The sequence below is a fragment of the Carassius gibelio genome, chromosome B3 (genome assembly GCF_023724105.1).
Source record: "Carassius gibelio isolate Cgi1373 ecotype wild population from Czech Republic chromosome B3, carGib1.2-hapl.c, whole genome shotgun sequence".
In the NCBI taxonomy this organism is placed as follows: domain Eukaryota; kingdom Metazoa; phylum Chordata; class Actinopteri; order Cypriniformes; family Cyprinidae; genus Carassius; species Carassius gibelio.
The window spans coordinates 10,089,279-10,110,282 of NC_068398.1; the positions used below are offsets into that span (position 1 = coordinate 10,089,279).

At 41.8% G+C, this 21,004-nt stretch overlaps 1 long non-coding RNA gene across 1 annotated transcript; it reads left to right on the forward strand.

Annotated features, from left to right (window-relative positions):
• Nucleotides 1-7,293: 7,293 nt before the first annotated feature.
• On the forward strand, nucleotides 7,294-16,009 carry LOC127951750 (uncharacterized). The gene is made up of 3 exons (XR_008152730.1): nucleotides 7,294-7,462; nucleotides 15,106-15,409; nucleotides 15,493-16,009. It is a non-coding gene; the product is annotated as an uncharacterized LOC127951750 (long non-coding RNA).
• The last annotated feature ends 4,995 nt before the right edge of the window (nucleotides 16,010-21,004 follow it).

Sequence of the window (21,004 nt, forward strand, 5' to 3'; positions counted from 1 at the left end):
GTTTCGCTAACTTCTATAGAAGGTTCATCCGCGACTTCAGCTCAATCGCAGCACCAATGACTTCTATGGTTAAGAAGGGCTCTCAACGTCTCCACTGGTCCTTCGCCGCCCTCAACGCCTTCCAGGCCCTCAAGGATAGATTCACCACAGCACCCATCTTACATCATCCTGATCCAGAGCAGGAATTCATTGTGGAGGTCGACGCTTCAAGTTCAGGTCTCGGGGCTGTACTCTCACAACGTCAGGGAGATCCACCGAAATTATACCCATGTGCCTTTTATTCTCGCAAACTAAACGCAGCCGAGAGGAATTATGATGTTGGAGATCGCGAGCTCCTGGCTATGAAAGCGGCATTCGAGGAATGGAGGCATTGGCTAGAGGGGGCTAAACACACCTTCACAGTCCTCACGGATCACCGCAACCTAGAATACCTCCGGTCTGCCAAACGCCTGAATCACAGACAAGCCAGATGGTCACTCTTCTTCACAAGATTCAACTTTCAAGTCACTTATCGTCCGGGCTCCCAGAATACCAAAGCAGACGCACTCTCTCGTCTCTACGAATCCAACAACCAAACCCCAGACCACGAACCCATCATCCCTTCCACTATCATTCTTGGACCCATCCAATGGGACATTATGACTGAGATCATTGAGGCCCAACGCATCGAACCTCCACCTCCTGAGACTCCCCAGAATCGCACATTCGTCCCTCAAACACTGAGACAACGAGTACTACATCAGGTCCACTCTACCCCAAGCTCAGGTCACCCCGGCATAACCGCCACCATCCAGCTCCTATCTAACCGCTTCTGGTGGTCCTCAATGCAAACTGACACCATCAATTACGTTAGAAACTGTATCACTTGCAACACTAACAAATCATCCCATCAATTACCCGCTGGTCTTCTTCACCCGTTACCCGTTCCTCAACGTCCTTGGTCCCACATAGCCATCGACTTTGTGACTGATCTGCCTCTCTCACAGGGCAAGACTACAATCCTATCCGTGATCGACCACTTCTCCAAAGCCTGCCGCTTCATCCCATTACCCAAACTCCCGACTGCCTTCGAAACAGCAGAGGCACTTTGTGAGAATGTGTTCCGGTTCTATGGCCTTCCGGAGGACATTGTCTCTGATAGGGGTCCCCAATTTACCTCCAGATTATGGTCGGCATTCTGCCAACAGTTGGGCATCAATGTTAGTCTCACATCAGGTTACCACCCACAATCCAACGGACAGGTCGAACGCCTGAACCAAGAACTTTCCCGTTTCCTCCGATCCTACTGTAATCAGAATCAAAATGATTGGAGCCGCTTCCTGCTCTGGGCCGAGTACGCACAAAATTCCCTTCAAAAACCTTCCACTGGCATGACTCCCTTCCAGTGCATCCTAGGATTCCAACCTCCTCTCTTCCCATGGTCTGGCGAACCATCCGAATTACCTGCAGTGGATGCTTGGCTGAGACGCTGTGAGGAGACTTGGAACAGCGCTCATGTTCACCTTCTCCGAGCAGTTCGTCGGACCAGAAATCAGGCCAACCGACACCGCAGAGCTCATCCAGATTACCAGCCCGGACAATGGGTTTGGCTGTCCACACGGGATCTTCGCCTAAGACTACCATCCAAGAAACTAAGTCCCAGGTACGTGGGTCCTTTCAAAATCCTCCGTCAAATCACCCCAGTATCATTTAGACTATCTCTCCCATCTCATTACCGTATCTCACCCACTTTTCATGTCTCCTTGCTCAAGCCCGCTGGTGGACCGAGAGGAGCGGAGAACCTAGAGGAGGCTGGTGACCAGAGAGCGCCTCCCCTCATCATCGATGGCCAGGAGGCTTATCAGGTACACGAAATCCTGAATTCACGTCGCCGGGGCCGAGTCCTACAGTATCTGGTCGATTGGGAGGGGTACGGTCCGGAGGAAAGGTCCTGGGTCAATGCTGATGACATACTGGATCCCTCTCTTATCACGGACTTCCATCGAGATCACCCAGACAGACCCGCTCCTAGACCCCGAGGAAGACCCCGGCGACGATCACCTCATCGCGTCAGGAGCCGCTCGCAGGGGGTCACCACCAGAGGGAACCGTCACCCGAGTATTAACCTTCTTCAAACTCCATTTCCCATACACCCCGTACCTGGGGCTGATTACCTGCACAGGTGTCGCTCATCTTCATCCCCTATTTAAGGAACTCTCCCTGTTCTCTCAAACGCGAAGTCTTGTTTTGCCCATGCAGACATTACCGAGCGTTTCCCCACTGTTGGATCTTCCGTGTATGACCTGGACTGTTTATTGGACTCTGATTCCCTGCCGCCTACCTTATCGACCTCTGCCTTGTTCTCTCGCCTCTGCCTGCCAGCCGCCAGCCCTGATTCTACGCTCTGTCAAGGTTTATGATTGTGATTTGTCTACGTGGTATCTAACGCCCCTGATTGACCTGTTTCTGTTTACTCTGTGGATTATTGAAATAAAGCTGCTTATGGATCATAACGTCTCTGACTCAGCGTTACAGTATTATAGTTCTAATTTCATAATATCTTTAGTTCAGTGTTTATTTTATTTTTGATTCATAAAATTTTATACAATTTAAAACTTAAATTTGTTTACCTCTTTTGAATTAAGTTGATTTATCTGAAAAATTAGTTTCTTTAGAATTGGAATTTTCTCATGATTTAAAAGTAGTTGAAAACATTAGAGATATTGTTAGTAAACAGCAGGACAAAATATATAACACTAGCCTAGTGGTTTTTGGATATTTTACTGCAAATATCTTACAAATTGTACCTTTAATTCAGATCTGCGTTCACCCTTTGGCTGGTGCTGAGCCAGAGACAGACGTTTTTGTACAGCAGTGACTTATAACCAATCACACATGATCCTGTTGAACATGTGAATGCAAAAGCCAATCAGAGGCGTTCAGATGAGTCATCGGTGAAACACAGCGTTTTGTTCACTTGCTCGCTGACTGAATTATAAACAACAAAGTGGAGTGAAAATGTGCTTTGCTCTCTGTAAAATGAACATGTTAGTAACTTACAATATAGTTATTAAAGTCACATTAAATACAAAGTCAGTCGTATTAAAACTATTTTATGGCATGACACCCCTATCTGGTACTTAAAATATTTCCTGAAAATATTTTCTATATTTATATATCTTTGTATTTGATAGTGAAATATTCATATATCAATACATCAGTTATTGTGACTGCTGTGTCGCATTACCAAAAAAATCTTAAGTGCATGACGCCCCTGGATACAACTCATTGTGTGCTTCTTACTTTTAGAGAACATATAGTGTTTTCCCTTCGATTTTAATAGGACGATTTAGATCAAGATAGTAAGTGTTTTCTGAAGTAGAATTAAATGCTTGAAATTCTGAATCTATATGACTGTTTATCTAACTATTAGTTTTCTACTTGTCCTCTCTGATATATATATATATATATATATATATATATATATATATATATATATATATATATATACTATCAGAGAGGATATATATATATATATATATACTATCAGAGAGGATATATATATTGCCATAAAAGATTGCAGGAGATTTGTTCAGTCATTAAAGTTTGGTCTAATTTACAGTATTCAGTGTAAAGCACAAATGAATTATTAATACTTTTCTGTGTCCTTTATTCTGATGTGGGAGTCTGTTGTTTTGTTCACATCTTGTGCATTGGCATCTCCCCACACCTCTCGGCACCTCTGGGTTGCGTGCAACAGATCAAATGCATCAGGCATTAACTTAGCTTACATTATGTCATTAAATCTGGGAGGTGCTCTTCTGCATTGAAGTTTCTGGAAAGTACACATTTTCATTTTCACTGCTTACAGTTTGAACTGTAGTTGAATAAGAGACCCATCCCACATGCTTCGCACGTTTATCTCTGACCTCTGGTGTTTTTTTGTTTTTTGTTTTTTCACAAGGGCCGCAGAGAGACAGGAAACTCCCTAAACTGCAACGCTGCATCACAGGCTTTCCCTCACAACACACAGCTTCTGCGGCTGCATCAGTACCAGCACCACACGCTCCTGGGCCTCACTGTGTCTGTGGGTGGCCTCACCCACAATCACTACAGTAGGTTACACCACATAAACACAAGCATTAAAAAACAATTCACCCTCAGCCGCCAGCCCGCCGCTTTTTTCCCTTTTGGGGCTTAAAGCTTAATTTGTTATAAACAGAAATGTGACCTTTAGGTTCACTGAATGCATTCTTGCTGTAAAAACATACAGTTTTTTTTTTTTTTTCAAAATAATAATAATAATACATTTTATAAAACTCATTGGAGCCCCTGGTATGCATTTGACAGACCTCTGGTTGAAAACTTTGATTAAAAATAAATCTACAACAAAACCAGACAACAGTCATCAGTATATCCATATAAGGCAAACAGTGAGGTCCCAGAAATGGATCAATTAGAATAAATTGCATGGTGATAAAAGACACAGCAGTGACCAACAGAGGGAGCCGTCAACACTCTGTTCTCCAGAGAGTCTGTCTGTAGTGACCGCTGTCAGGAGTGTGAATAGTTTCAGGGAAATTGAGACTATTAGACCATGTAGTATTACTTCGCATTGCTTCATTTCAGATTTGCAAGAGTTGCAACACACAAGTGGTCTGTTATTTCGGGTTTTCGAAAATAAGCTGGTGTTGAAATGCCTTGGTGTTTTAAGAAAATTCCTGACATATGTTTGAATAAACTGACATTTTGCCACAAATGCAAGTCTATGCCCATCCTGGCGTCAAAGTGCACAGGGTGTAAACGGCTTTGAGGCAAAACCGCAGCTCCTCCAGTGGGCCAGGATTCATTCAAAACAAATTTAACTGGAACAGAGCAAGCGGGATTGGCACCTTGTCCCTTCACATTTGCGCTCATGCTTTCGGTGGTGACTGAGAGGCCCTGGAGGGATCTTCAGCTCACCAGCTCACACACTGGATCATTCCCTTTCTCCTTTATTTTTTTAGGTTTTTACTATATGCTCTTTCTTGTTTTGTTTTTTTCTGTTTTGTTAGCTGCTGTTATTTGTTTCCCTCGTTTATACAATATCATTTAAAATGGTCGATGAGATTTTTTAAATTATTTTTTTTCTTTACTTTTAATGTTGTACTTTTTTACATTCTCATATATTTTGTAGATGCAAAACAGACAGATGATGCAGATCAACCAAATACAGGAGCAAACACACACAACAAAGTAGCTATCAAATAAATATCAGGTAGTTTGACCTTTGAGTTTATAAAACAGCAAGGTTAGTTCAGGTTGTAAAATCTTATTTCTGTTTATAAAGTGTTGTACTGTAGATGTAGATTTTCTTTCTCCATCTGTCCTTTGTTCCATTTTGTTTGTGTTTTAGGCTCCATGCCCGTGCTCCAGTGGCTGTTGGGAGAGCATGATATTAAGCCCTTTTGTTATTTATAGCCGCCAGTGTTTGTTGATGAAGAAAAAATAATGTGAAGGCCTTTAACAGGCACTTTGCGCATAGTAAATGTCAACTCATCTGCCAACTGGACCTATAAATGAGTCCAACCCCCCTCCCCTCTGCCCACGACCCGGCAGAGATTTGATTAGAGCCACAGTAGAGGCTACGCTCTCACCTTCAGCCTGGAACTGTGTGATCTCTCTGAGCCAAAAACTGCTGGAGAAATGAGCAGTTCTCACAGACTCGATGCTGAATGATGGAGCTCTGCTCCCTCTGGATCACACAGCAGAGTTTGGACTGATACCGCACATAATCGTGCCCCATCTGACCCCTCACACACACAATAACACACTGCTGCAGGGGAGTCATATATAAGAATCAATACTTGATTACTTTAGAATTCATTCTTTATTAAAGCATTTGCAATTGAAAATTTCATTTAAATGCCATGTTTTAAATTAATCTATTAATGAATACAAATGGTCACCCTATCTATTAACTAACTTAACTGTGACTTTTCCCTCAATAAACTCCTAATTTGGTGCTTATTAATAGTCATTAAGGTAGTTGTTAAGTTTAGTTATTGGTACAAATAAGATATCTAAAATATGTTTATGCAGAATAAAGCATTAATATTTGCTATTTAAGGCGAGACACTGCAGGTGAATAGGACAAAAAAAAAAAAAACTAATAGTTATCACCTTACTTAACCAGTTGATTGATTACATTGATTATTGCAAACATTTTTTGCATTACAAGTTTTCAAAAATGTTATGTTTAAATATGCAAACGAGGCATTATTTAATGAAATTTGTGCTAATTTGCATAAATGTCTAGTACAAAAATCTGAACACTAGATGAAGTCAGTTTCAAAATTTTTGTTTAATTTTTTTGACATATTAGAGTCAAATGTTTTTACAGAGGGAATTCCGGTTATCTTTTTTTGTCACTCCATAATTCAGAAAATCTTTTGAACAGCCAGAAAACAATATATTTTCACAATTTTGGGTGGAATAAAATGTTGTATATAATCAAGGAAAATATATATGAACAAATCCCTATGTAAAAACCTTCAGAATATAGACAGGAATAAAAATGTCAAGTTTGGTGTGTGTAAGTGCTACTGAAGTGGAGATTTATGGCTCAGTGTTGAAGAAAAAACTAATTTTAAAAATATGTATTGTCATTGAAATCTATTGACACAAACAGATAAAGTGCTATAAAAGAAACACTTAACAGTGTCTTTTGGATGTTTTCCTTCCACTAGTTTGAAAAAGCACTTTATGAAAAACCAAAAAAAAACTAAATCTCAAAATTGACAGGTGCTTGAAAAAACAGTGTTTTGGCCTGCAGTGTCTCACCTTAAGTACCAAACAGTGAATATGCTAGTAATAGTGATGCTAATAAACACATTTATTACCATACAAATAGTAAATATTAAATAATTAACATAAGAGTCTGCCACTACTGAGTCCTGCGTGTGTGCATGCAGGTGCGTTATTCCTCTCAGTCTTTATTCACGTACCTGAAGAGCATTCAACAGGATGTCACAGTGCTTCAGCAGTTTGGAGACATGCTGTTATGCATCATCAGCGATAACCCGCGCATTGACAGGTACAACTGCACTGCAAAAATGACATAGCCACAAAACAAATGCATGGAGGAAGAGGTGCGCAGTATGACCAAAATATTTAATCACAGTATGGTAACGGTATATATGCTTGGAAATCCAACATAAGATGCTTTATGTCAGTGCTGTCCAATGATTAATCAAGATTAACTGCATCCAAAATAATATATATATATATTGTATGCAATTAATTGTGATTAATCATTTGACAGCACTACTTTATTATATATTAAATAGCAATGTGGTAATGTCTATTTATGGCTTTCTTGGAACTTGATGGCTGCAAACTAGATGATAAGATTATATTTGATATTTATTCTAGAGTTTCTTGCTGAAGATGGTGGATCAACCCCTGGCTACGGCCGCTTTGACCTCTTGGCCAGCGAGGAGAGGTGAGCGTGAGAAAGCCCAGTGTACATTACTGCCTCCCTTGGCTCAGATACACAAACCATCCAGAGCTCGGCAGGAGAGATGATATCATGACAGAAACACACAGAGAGAACCTTTGGGAGAACTTAAGATGAGCCCAGCCGAATCATGTATTGAAACAAGGAGGCTGAGGGTAGATGTGTGTGTTGGTTTGTTTTATTCTGGTGTAATTTTTATGATTATCAAATCAGAATTTGAAGTTGTTGTCAAATACTGCTGTGTAAGTTGCATTTCCAAAACTCTGCAGAGATATGGATCCATCCATGACAAGTTCCCTGTCAAGGGAACTTCGAACTGCGTCCTCTGAAGGGACACTATGGGGAACACCTCGTCGTGACCCGTGTCTGAAGCATACTTTGAAAAACGCCAATGTGTTGGCCGGCGACAGCCTCTGACGTCGCTACCGGCGCGACTATAAATACGCGCCCGTAGGACCCGTCACTTATCTTCTTCGTCTTCATTGACTGTTTTGTTTGAAGCGTGCATCTGAGAAACGACCAGAATGGTAAGAGCGATCTATTATGGTTATCATGGCATCCACTAGCAAGGCGTTTAAACAGTGTGTGCATCCATGTCAGCGTTATTTGACACCTGATGACACACACAGTCTTTGCGTCTCTTGTTTGGGCAAAGAGCACGCGCGCGATGTCCTTGAGGGGGCAATCTGCGCGCACTGCGAGCGTTTTTCTGTGGAAAAGCTCCGCTCTCGTTTGTCATCTGGATCTCGCGGCTCAGGACCCGCCGTTGCCGAGGCACGGAGGAGAATGAGCTCGTGGGGATCGCAGGTGGATCTCGCTGAGGAGTTTAGAGAGGGACTTTCCTCTCACACTCTCCGGCGGCAAACGAGAGCGAACTTCGAGAGGAAGATGCGTTGTCATTAACCCTTTCTGACACTGAAGTTAGTGCTCTGCTGGGTTCTAACCAGAAAGAGCAGGAGATATTTGAGAGTGGTGAAGAAGCTGAGGCTGAGCCGCTCATTTCTCCTGCTCTGCGTATGGGGAGCTGTTAGAGGTTATGGATCGCGCCGCGGCCAAAAAAAAAAAAAAAAAAAAAAAAAATTGTTTTTAAATAAAATAAAAATAAAAATAAATAAACTTGCCATGGAAGTGTGCCAGAAAGGTAACGTCGCGAGGTAGACTCGATGAGTGTTATTTTTCTGACCATAGCCCGCAGCCCAGGTGAGCCTTCCATTCTTGCCTGACTTACATGCAGAAGTTGAAAAGGAATGGAAGAGGCCGTTTTCTCTTGCATCCATCGGTTTCAGCATACAAGTTATGCTGATATCGATGGCATGCACGAGGACGGCTATGAGAGGATGCCCCCTGTAGAAGAGATGCTGGCTTGCTATCTCTCAGTGGGGGAACATCCTCTCTAAAATCTCCCTCTTTGCCATCTAAGCCCTTCCAGGATACATCCCGCTTAAATGGTAAATCATACGCAGTAGCAGAGCCCGAACAACAAAGGGGTCCTGGCCCATCTCGATCTGAGGATCGAAGACGGGCGCAGAAGGCTAGTGTCGCGGCTCGTGCTCCTCCCCCGCCTGAGGGCAGGGGCAAGAGGAATCGCGGGTCACGAAGAGGTAAGCAGGGTCTGAAGGATGTGATTCAGACGGGGCAGCGTTCTCGTCTGGATCAGAGCGATACCTAGGAGTTTGTCACTTCCTTTTGGATGTTTTTAAATTCTGTTTCATTTCTCCCCTGCCTAATTCCCGTGTAGCCACCAGCGCTCCACCTGATCGTGGTTAGGTGGAAAGTTTCTCACATAACAGTCTCCTATCCTGGACCTGTTATGTTTTTGGTTGGTCCTATTTTCATAGTGACCTCCTTACTGACGGTCCGGACCAAAAGGGGACGCCCCGTAAAGCGGGACTCCAGTACAGGAGGGTGAACCCTTTCTGCTTATGGGTGTTATGTTGCTGGTGGTTATGTCTTCTACAGACTCTGTGAGTTTCCTTTTACAGTGCTCAGTTCCAGCCTTGTGCTCTGGCCACGATCACACGCTTTCGGCAGGCGGCCGTGCCGCGTGGGTTCGCCCCCCCCAGGGCGCGACACCCACCGCGGAGCGAGTTCCACGTGCGGGAAGCAAGCGCTCTGCGGTTGCTCGTCCCACACCCCTCCCGAGGAGCCTGGCTGATCGTCAGAACTGGCATAGCACTGCAGGGAATTTCATGGATATCCGGCCAGGTCACCCTGAGGGGCCGCCTGGCCGCTTGGCGCATCCGGGGAGGTGGTAGTTACGGAGTCCTTCTGTATGTACTGCCTCAGGTGATGCTCCCCTCGCTTGAGGGTTGGAGCTCGCCTCTCCCGTGCGATCCAGCGCCTCTGCGATGCTTAGGAACCTTTCTGTACACACGCTAAGCCTGTGTACTGTCTCAAAACCACATGGTGGTCAGTGTGCACGTGAACACTTTGCGCACTGTCTCAAATCCACGTAAGTGGTAAGTGTGCACGCAAGGCTCTGCGCACTTTCTAAAATCCTGTACGGTAAGGGTTACGCGCCCCGCTTCGTTCCCTTTCTTAAGATGATTAGCCCCGAGGTTTCTTGGGCTTCATTCAACCAGTGTGTATTTGTTATACACCCCAAGCATCGCTTCCCTCAACATGAGGGGCTGTGTGGACTCCCGCATATTGTGGTCTTTTCAGATAGTAGGCTTCACCAGGCCTCTCTGATGGTGAGCTCCCACATACTGTGGTTGTCAGGTAGTAGGCCTCACCAGGCCTCCCTGGAGATTTAGCTCCCGCATGCTGTGCGTTTCCACTAAAAAAAAAAAAAAAAAAAACAAGCTCCCACGGTTTGTGGTTGTCAGGTAGTAGGCCTCACCAGGCCTCCCTGGAGTCGAGTTCCATATTAACTTCCACTGAGGTGGTTATCAGGTAACAGGTAGTAGGCCTCTCTAGGCCTCTCTGTAGGTGAACTCCCACATATTGTGGTTATCAGATAGTAGGCTTCACAGGTCTCTCTGAAGGTGAGCTCCCACATACAGTGGTTGTCAGGTAACCTTTTTCTGTACACACGCTAAGCCTGTGTACTTTCTCAAAACCACATGGTGGTCAGTGTGCACGTGAACACTTTGCGCACTGTCTCAAATCCACGTAAGTGGTAAGTGTGCACGCAAGGCTCTGCGCACTTTCTAAAATCCTGTACGGTAAGGGTTACGCGCTCCGCTTCGTTCCCTTTCTTAAGATGATTAGCCCCGGGGTTCCTTGGGCTTCATCCAACCAGTGTGTATTTGTAATACACCTCAAGCACCGCCCCTTAACATGGGGGGCTGTGTGGGCAATTCTCGCGGTAGTTTAGCAGCGCTCCCCTTTTCTAAAAGGGTCGCCTATGAGCATGCTGCTCGGAGCTCGGAGTCCTCCTCTCATGGGAGACTGAATTCTCGGTTTTTTCATCAGAGCGCTCCAGTACTACATACTGTTTTGAGACGCACTGTGAGAGCAGACATCCTGCTGAGGCTCGGGGAATGGCGCCTTCGCACCAAGGTGTTGAAGTAGAGTTAGAGAGGTTGGCCAGACCTGGGTGGATCGGTTTTGCGGCTCAAGAGAGCGTCGCACTATCCCCTCTGGCTTCCTCTGACTCATCCAGCTCCATTGGGGCTGGACGCCATGGTACAGGCGTGGCCGAGGCTTCATCTGTATGTTCCGTCCTCCAATTGCTCTGCTCCCGGGCCATTCCATCTACGAGCTGCTCTATCAGAGTGCCACGAGAGCCCCTCCTTTGTGACAGGCAAGACTTGGTAATAAACAGTGCTAAGTTCTTAGCCGTATCCCTTTAAAGGAATCTTTCGTGATTCCAAGCCTTCAGCTCTACCCCGGGCCGAGGCCCTTCAGGTAAGTTGGGTATGTAGCTTAGGCCTTTGGCCATAAGGGATAATGTCACGGACAGCCGTCGAACCGTCCCAGGGGCGACTCCCGGTGAAATGGTAGAGTTGGTACTTAGTGTTTGCCATGATTCTGGCCTGCACTCCCCTCAGCATGGCGGCGTGGGTATACTGTTCCCCATAGTGTCCCTTCAGAGGACGCAGTTCGAAGTTCCCTTGACAGGGAACGTCTCAGGTTACGAATGTAACCATGGTTCCCTGAGAGGGAACGAGACACTGCGTCCTCTAGCTCCCTGCCATGCTTCGGACGCAAGCTTCACGAAGAAGATAAGTGACGGGTCCTACGGGCGCGTATTTATAGTCGTGCCGGTAGCGACGTCAGAGGCTGTCGCCGGCCAACACATTGGCGTTTTTCAAAGTATGCTTCAGACACGGGTCACGACGAGGTGTTCCCCATAGTGTCCCTTCAGAGGACGCAGTGTCTCGTTCCCTCTCAGGGAACCATGGTTACATTCGTAACCTGAGACGTTTGGTGTCCATGGGACACCATAATCACAGTTTTTATAATAGTTGTAAATGTTTTTCAAATAAAGTTTATAAAATATCTCATGTTTTGTTAATACTGTAAAGGCAAGACACTAGAGGCAAACAAATAGTTTTTTTATGCACTGGTCAATTTAAAGATTTTGAGCTATTTGGCCTTTCATAAATTGTTGCATATTAGTGGAAAGAAACACCCAAAATACTTTATCAAGTGCATTTTTTTTTTCGTCTCTAGATTTCAGTTGTAAGAGATGCCTTTAAAGCTTTTTTTTTCAGAAACTTTTTTTTCACTTCAGTAGCATTTGCATGCAACAAACCTGTAAGTTGTATTCCTATCTGTATTCTGAAGGTTTTTAGAGAGACGTTTGTTCATATCATTTGCCTGATTTTATACTTTTTTTTTTAAACTTATAAACATAGTGAATTCATATTTTGACTGTTTTGTCATGCAGTCATTTCTGCCAAAATCTCCTATCTAAAAAAGTTTAACGTAAAAAATAAAAAAAATTCCACTATTCAAATTTATTTTGGGAAATGTATGCAAATTAGCACAGATTTACTTAGATAATGCACATTTAAACATAGCATTGTTTATATATATATATATATATATATATATATATATATATATATATATATATATATATATATATATATATATATATATATATATATATATATATATATATATACTTTTTAATACTCAATGTAATCAATCAATTTGAATTATAGTAATTTCTATCAGTTAATTGGTTATTTTGTTTAATTATTGTTTACTTTGGATAAATCATTTGGAACATCTCTTCACCTCATACCTTTATAAACATTTTAAACTAAACTAATTGCCTTTATGATTTATTTTCACATTAAATGTGTTTATTCATCAATTTTCAATACACAATTTCTTCTGCTATCATAAACACATCTTTACACTGTGATTTCAAATGTGTCCCCTGGTTTTAGTGTGATCTCTCTTGCAGTGGTGGACAGTAACGGAGTAGCTTTACTTCGTTACTGTACTTAAGTACATTTTTCAAGTATCTGTACTTTACTGGAGTAGTTTTATTTTGAGCAACTTTTACTTTTACTTCACTACATTCCAAAGCATAAAATCGTACTTTTTACTTCACTACATTTCATAAAACATATCGTTACTCCCTATATCACGTGCTCCGACACTCAGAAGCGATGTCTGATTCAGCATGAACGAACTGAGTCTTTTCAAAAGAAATTTTTAAATCGGATCGCGAATCGCACCAAACGATTCGTTTACGAATTAGAATGATCCGATTGCAGCTGTTCTGGAGTCGACCACTCACTGATTCAAATGAACCGTTTAGTGCGAGTCTACAGAAGTAAGAACCGGGAGATCTTGTGAGCGCGCGTGCGTCTGATGTTGCTAAAAGTAAGTTATGTCGAAATTTTGGATTAATTATTGTAACTGAAAATCATATTTAGGTCAAAACTGTCAGTTGTTTGGGAACTAAATCCGTTGTAAAGAGATATCTATTTAAGCCCACTCAAATGCTCGAGTGCAGACGATGCAGACACATCAATTTTAGGTAAAACAACAACAACAACAACAAAAACCTTAAAACAACACAGATTAAATACAATAACTCATGCATGTTCAAATTCACCGCTGCCGTAATGTTAACAGTTTTATTAAAATGTCCTATGTGACGTCTGTTTTTATATTGTTTATCGACAGTAACGTTATACATATGTATATTGTTTGGATTAACTAGAAGAGTAGACAGACATAAATGTTTAATCATAACCGTACTGAAAATAAGTAAATATTGTTAGCTGATGCTAACTGTCTAGCTAACAAGCTTGTTGGTGCTAAGTTGATGTAATTTTTATAAATGTCCAAATATTTTTATTCAGCCACACACACACACACACACACATATATATATATATATATATATATATATATATATATATATAGATATAGATATATAGATATATAGATAGATATATAGATAGATTAAAAGAAAGGATGTGATGTTCAGAACATGGTAACTACAGTAATTATCAAAGTGGAAAGAGATGCACCCCATTTGGCCAGGGGTGTTTTTAAACCACAGACAAGATTTGAGAAGGAAAAAATCATTATGAATTATTATTTTTTTTTTTCTTAAAATGTTCTTCCTAACTTCAGGCCTTATTATCATGTCATATATACAGTACAGACCAAAAGTTTGGACACACCTTCTCATTCAAAGAGTTTTCTTTATTTTCATGACTATGAAAATTGTAGATTCACACTGAAGGCATCAAAACTATGAATGAACACATGTGGAATTATATATGGAATTATATACATAACAAAAAAAGTGTGAAACAACTGAAAATATGTCATATTCTAGGTTCTTCAAAGTAGCCATCTTTTACTATGATTACTGCTTTGCACACTCTTGGCATTCTCTTGATGAGCTTCAAGAGGTAGTCACCTGAAATGGTCTTCCAACAGTCTTGAAGGAGTTCCCCGAGAGATGCTTAGCACTTGTTGGCCCTTTTGCCTTCTGTCTGCGGTCCAGCTCACCCCTAAACCATCTGGATTGGGTTCAGGTCTCGTGACTGTGGAGGCCAGGTCATCTGGCGCAGCACCCCATCACTCTCCTTCTTGCTCAAATAGACCTTGATGCCTTCAGTGTGACTCTACAATCTTCATAGTCATGAAAATAAAGAAAACTCTTTGTATGAGTTTTCCAAACTTTTGGTCTGTACTGTAACTTTGATGTTCTGTAAAACAACTAACTTTAAAATACTTTTTTCTTACTGGTGAAAATCAGATGGTCATCTCTGTTTTCTCTCAGGTACATCACAGTGTAAGCTTCACAGTGAGCATTACTCTCATCAGCGTAGTCCATATCAACAACAAAAATATATTTTGACTCCATATAGTGGTTATTTTGGAAAAAATCCCAGGTATTTTGAGCAGTAGGATTATAAAAAAATGTGCTAATATAAAATTAAATTAAGTAGCCTATGTAAAATTGCAAACATCTATCTTGCAGTACTTTTTTACTTAAGTACATAAAAAATTGAGTACTTTTGTACTTTCACTTGAGTAAAATTGAAAAAGGAGTACTTTTACTTTTACTGGAGTAATATTTTACCATATGTATCTGTACTTTTACTCAAGTACTTGATTTGTGTACTTCGTCCACCACTGCTCTCTTGTGATTGGTCACTATGTCTGAGCTCTCTCTCTGATTGGTTCTTTGACCGTAGGTTCTGTGGAATGGTGCAGTTCAAGGGTGATGTGATGAAGAAGGTCTTAGTGCAGCTGTTGATGTTGCTCTGTCACCCCTTCCCTGTTGTGAGACCATTAGCAGGCTACTTCAGTCCAGACTTAGCCTACAGGCGCTCGTGCTGTAACCCGTATTTAATTCTGACTCCATTGTCTCTCTTGGGTCTGAAGATCAGGAAGACGACAGCCAGCCAGGTATAGGATATGCTCTTGACCTACGATGATGTCATTGACGATGATCAGGGTGCTGGCTGATGTCATGGCCTCGCTTAGTGACACTAATGGGTGAGTGTTGACATTGGGCTTATTGAAGGATTATGATAAGGACTTTTATTTTTAATGGTCGTTCCTTGTTTCCTGTATTCAAGAAAGTGACATCACCACAGTGCGTACCCAAAGGAATCAGCTCTGTGATTGGTTGGGAGTGCCCAAGCTAACTCTGGTCACCAAGTAACATATTTAGGCCACTGAAGAGGTTTTATGTGAGAACATTTTGTATTGTGGGGACTGTTGCATCAACCCGCATCTGACATCCAGATGCTGCTTCCTGCGTTACTCATCCACTGGTGGGCGATACATTAGTGGGCGTTTGGTCTCCTAATCAGGCACAGAAACCGTCAGTTACCAGAAAATATGGCTTTCTCAAAAAAATGTGAAGATTGGCCAGCTCTGGTTGTTCACATGCTGGAATGCACAATACAGCCCATGGCAAGAGTGGAATAGATGAGCTGCCATGATAGTCCCTTTCACACATATACACTGTAAAAAAATGACTGTGATTTTAACGGTAAAGAACTGTGAAAATGCTACAGTACAAACCTGTTTACCGGTTAACGGTAATTTCCTGTAAACTTTACAGGGAAAAACCGTAAACTTACGTTCCCAGAATTCTCTGCGTTGCATTTCAAATTTTGTTTAAATTTGATGTTTTTTTCTTTGAAACAACTGTTTCTTCTCAATTTCTTCTTATCTGTTATGTTTATTAGGTTTGTATGTTACATAAAATGTTGTTAAATTAATGTTTATTGCATATTTCAGTTTAATGAGTCTCACCATGATGGTGTTTAGTGCTTGTGTGAATGACACCGTGCACCTTCTGTGTATCTTATTATTTAAAAGCTGCTTGTGATAGGCTTTGTTTCATCACATAACTTTCTCGTCACTACCTGCTTTTGGTGGTTACCAGTGTAATACAAAGGTACCAAACAGATTTCAGTATTTCAATAAGTTCGTATATTAATATTATATCAGTTAAATTACGGTATTAAACTGTAAATATAAGGTAAAAACATTAAACCTAAAACAGTGTAACTGTATTTTTTACGGTATAAAACTGTTAAACCAAAAACGGTGTTACCGTATTTTTTTTTACAGTATAATTCTTGCAACCACAGCTGCCGTTTTTTTACCGTATATTTTATGGAATATTTTTAACAGTGTAGACTTTAGTGGTAAATTGGCATTAAGAGGTCAAATATGTGTGAACAGCCTTTTCAAAAATAACGTAAATTTGTTCAGACGGTTTACTGGTATGAGAAGTTGTAACATTAGCAGTAAATTGCCAGAATGATTCTGTGTATGAACACAGAATGAAGATATGAGAAAGTATGAGTTCAGAACTCCGGCAAGATTCAGAGCCATTGAAATTCAAACTTCAACGGCCCTGGGCCAATCATAACACACTGACACATATTCACAAACACAACGCCAGAAGATGCAGGTGAGGTCATTTCCTTAGGAGCACCAAATCAACATATTGCAATTATTTCTGAAGGAGCATGTGACACTGGAGACTGGAGTAATGGCTGCTATCAGTAACTCACATTTTAAAATAAATGAAAAATGGAAAACCATTATGCAAAATAGTAATCATTTTTCACAATATTATTATTATTATCTTTTATTTTATTTTATTTTATTTTATTTTTCATTAGAGCAATACAGCCATGGTAAGCAAAAGATACTTCTTCAAAAATATTACTGACTCTTTTTATCCTTTTTTATTTTATTTTATATTTTTGAAGATCTCAGTTTTAAATGGTAGTCAAAATTTATAATGGTTTTGCTGGAAATATAAAATTAAGTAACATTATAAATGCTGTAATGTAATTTAGGTTTCCTAAAGACCAGTAGGTTTTTCTAAAGAATATTTAATTTAAATTTTGCTATCCATTCTTGTCTTGCAACTCATTAAGGATGAGAGAGCTATGACAGAGATGATTTAAAAAGCATCTCATGTATTAATTTCACTGGGAAATTACCTTTGATAAGTTGCATTCACTAAAGATTCAGTTCATTGAATCTGTTCAGCAAATATAGTATTTATAAATCAGTGTTTTTCAGTAGATTGAAAAATCTAAAACATTGTAGAAACAATCTAGTTAAGTAGTGATTCTCTATTAGTGACGTCATTATTATAAAAGATTTCTCATCTGTGGATCATATCATTTCTTACAAATTCTAGAGGTTACCTATCCATATCCCACTTCAACACAAAGTTAAGAAACAATTCATCCAAAAATTCTAAAGATTCTGTCATAATTTCCTCCACTCGTGAAATTTGAGTCAACAAGTTGAACTAGAAAACAGATCAGCAAACGAATCAGTCTTTTGAGACTGTACTGTTTTCAATTAATCTGTTGTGACTGGTCACACATCTGAGTCATTTTCCAGTCTTATTCCAATTTACTGATAATAAACTTTTAGGTTTAATTATACTATACTATACTTTTAGGGTGGATTTTTGATACTTTGAAAGCTTTCTGAAACTTTAATTGTGCATGTTTGTTCTATTTGGAACTAATGAACTGTTGTGTGATGGAAAAAGCTGCATCAAGATTATTTGAAATACTTTTGTTCCACAAAATAATTCATATGGCTGTGGAAAGATATTAGGGTGAGCAAATAATGACATTTTTGGGTCAGCTATTTCTTTTAGCCCATCTCGCATTGGTTTGAAAATACTACTGCTGCCTTTGGCTCTCATAATCACACTTTCGAATTGATAATTGGGTTTTGAGGGAACATTGGTGCACAGGGACCTGTGGGTAGATTACTTTCATTTCTCACACTCTCAAACAATTAGTTCCCCTACGTAGTTCCCTTCCATCACATCCAACAAAACAGCTTTCCAGACAAGCAACTTAGTAATGAAACTCAATCTAATCCACCTCTTTACACTCCAGGGAAAGTGTTAACATTTACAGGAACGGAAGCCCTGGCAGTGGACAGATGCAGCAGGTCATTCCAGTCCTGGCTTCCTCTGGCAGCGTTTATCCGATTGGATGATGTCTGACTGTAGGCTGAACGAGGAAGCCTAGTGCTCTCTCACACTCAGCCCAACCCACCTCACCTCTCAGTTTGGGAACAGGCTTTACGGGAGCTTAGAGAAGAACCCAAATGGTCTCAAAATACACAACAGCACTCCTGGCTAAAACAAAGGTCTGATTGTTGAGATGAAGCCTCTGGTGGATGGGGTCTCATTCTTTTAGAGGAGCACAGTAGATGAAGTAGTTTGATTAAGATTTCTGCCCGTTGGGTAATCAGGATTTGGACTTGAGTATGTCCTTGCATTCCCCCTGAACTTTTGGTAGTATTTGTCTTTTCTTCTAAGGAATACTTTTGGAATAATTTACTCATCTGCATTCCATTCCGTATTGGTTTCATACATCAAACACAAAAACATGTTGTCCATTTGTTCTTTTCCATACAACAAAATGGACTTTGGCATTGCTAGATCTGGTGCTAGCAATGCCTAGATCATGGGTTCGATTCCCTTGAAATGCATGAATTGATCAAATGCATGCTGTACTTTGAATGCAATAATACAATGAAAAAGTGTCTGCTAAATGCATAAATGTACAGTAAATGTCTTCTGAAGTGACATTAAAGTTCACTTGTATTTTATCACTCAGATTTAAAATTGTATGCATGTCATGTGCAATTCCAATACTGCAGGTTTGAAAAACAGCACATTTTGGATTCTCAAATAATGCTAAAGTGTGACATTAGAAGATGTGAAGTAGAACATATGCTTTCACTTTCTCAAAATATATTGTTTTGTGTTTGACAGTGATTAATCTTAATTTTTGGGTGAATTTTTCATCATGACTATGCCTTGTTGTTTTTAAGTTGGTTATGCTTTTAATGGAGAAGCATATTAAAATGTATACTATTGTTAAGGCTATGCAGTTGTGCAAGTACAGTATGTACTAGTGTAATAATAGGTCCTGGAAAAACCACTGGGTATTTTCCAATTAGATATGGTTTTCATACAAAAACATAATGTATGTACACATTTTCAGTCATATCATTATAAATAGCACCAGTTAAGCCAATTGGGTTTTGTGAAACTATCCCCTATGCACATGGTGTCATGGTCTTGTCATGATCCTGTCTCTATCTCTCTCTTCTTCTCCCTCTGTCTCCCCCTGCTGGTTTTTCCCCTCCTGTCTCCCTCGCTCTTTGCTTATGTGTCACAGCTGTCTTCACTTCTCATTAAGATAATTCCCCCTCCACCTGGTTCTCATCTTGCCTTGTTATTTGGGCTACTTCTACCCTCTCGTTCCCGTGTCTCATTGTCAGATTGTTACTTCCGAATGAAGCCGTTGCCTTTGGCGTCCGTGTTAGCAGTTTGTCTTGGTCCTGTCCTGTCCTGTCTAGTCGGGGTGAAGTTAGTTGTCTACTATCGCTACCTGTACCTCTCTGTGCTCACCCTTTATACCCCACAGAACCTTACCTGCTGTTCTACGCCGCTACCGCCCCGCACTGCGAGCACCGATCCCCGGCTCTCCCCTGAGCCCAGTCAAAGCCTCCACCTCGCCAGCCTTCTGGTAGTTCCAGCCACGGAGGTTTCCTGTGTTAGTTTAACCCAGCCTTCGGGTCTTCCTTAGTTTTCATCTTTGTACTCCTTTGTTGAATTTTCCTGTGGCTTTCCTTTGTTGGATTAAAGACTGTCATTTTGCCCTCGCATTTGAGTCCCCTCTCTTCAATACCCATCACAGAACAATCTGACCACGATGGACTCAGCGAGTGGCAGTCCGTTCCAGACCGCCGTTGAGCACCAGGGCGTCCTCCTCGGGAGGCATGAGGAAGACATCTCCGCTACCCGACACGCCGTCGGTTCTTTGGCTGCCCAAATGTCCGAGCTGTCCAGCCAGGTCCACAACCTGCGTCTCCAGCCTTCCGCCTCTTATTCTCCTCCGGGTCAGACGGAGCCTCGGATAAACAATCCTCCGGTTTATTCGGGTGAGCCAACTCAGTGCCGCGCTTTCCTTACCCAGTGTGAGGTGGTATTCTCGCTCCAGCCCGTTACATATGCTAAGGAGAGGGCCAAGGTGGCTTTCGTTCTTTCACTCCTCCACGGGCGGGCTCGCGAATGGGGAACGGCCAACTGGGAGACGGAGGCAGAGTGCACCTCAACCTTTGAGCGCTTCAAGGAGGAGATGATCCGGGTCTTCGACCGTTCCGCCTACGGAGAGGAGGCGTCCCGTCGACTTTCCACACTCCGGCAGGGAAGACGATCCGTGCCGGATTTCTCCGTTGAGTTCCGGACCCTCGCTACCACCTGTGGGTGGAACCAGCCCGCACTGACTGCTCGCTTCCTGGAGGGCTTGTCTCCAGAGGTGCGGGACGAGGTCCTCGTCCGTGAAATCCCCGCCCGGCTCGACGACCTTATCGACCTGGCCATCCGGGTGGAGAGACGGTTTGATCAGCGCCGTCGTGCTCATCGCCTAGAGGAGAGTCTCTTCTCGCCGCCTCGAGTCAGCCCCTCCCACTCAGAACCGGAACCCATGCAGCTGGGTGGTCTGCGTATTTCGCCTAAGGAGCGTCAGTGGAGGATCTCTAACCGCCTCTGCATGTACTGTGCTAGTGCCTCTC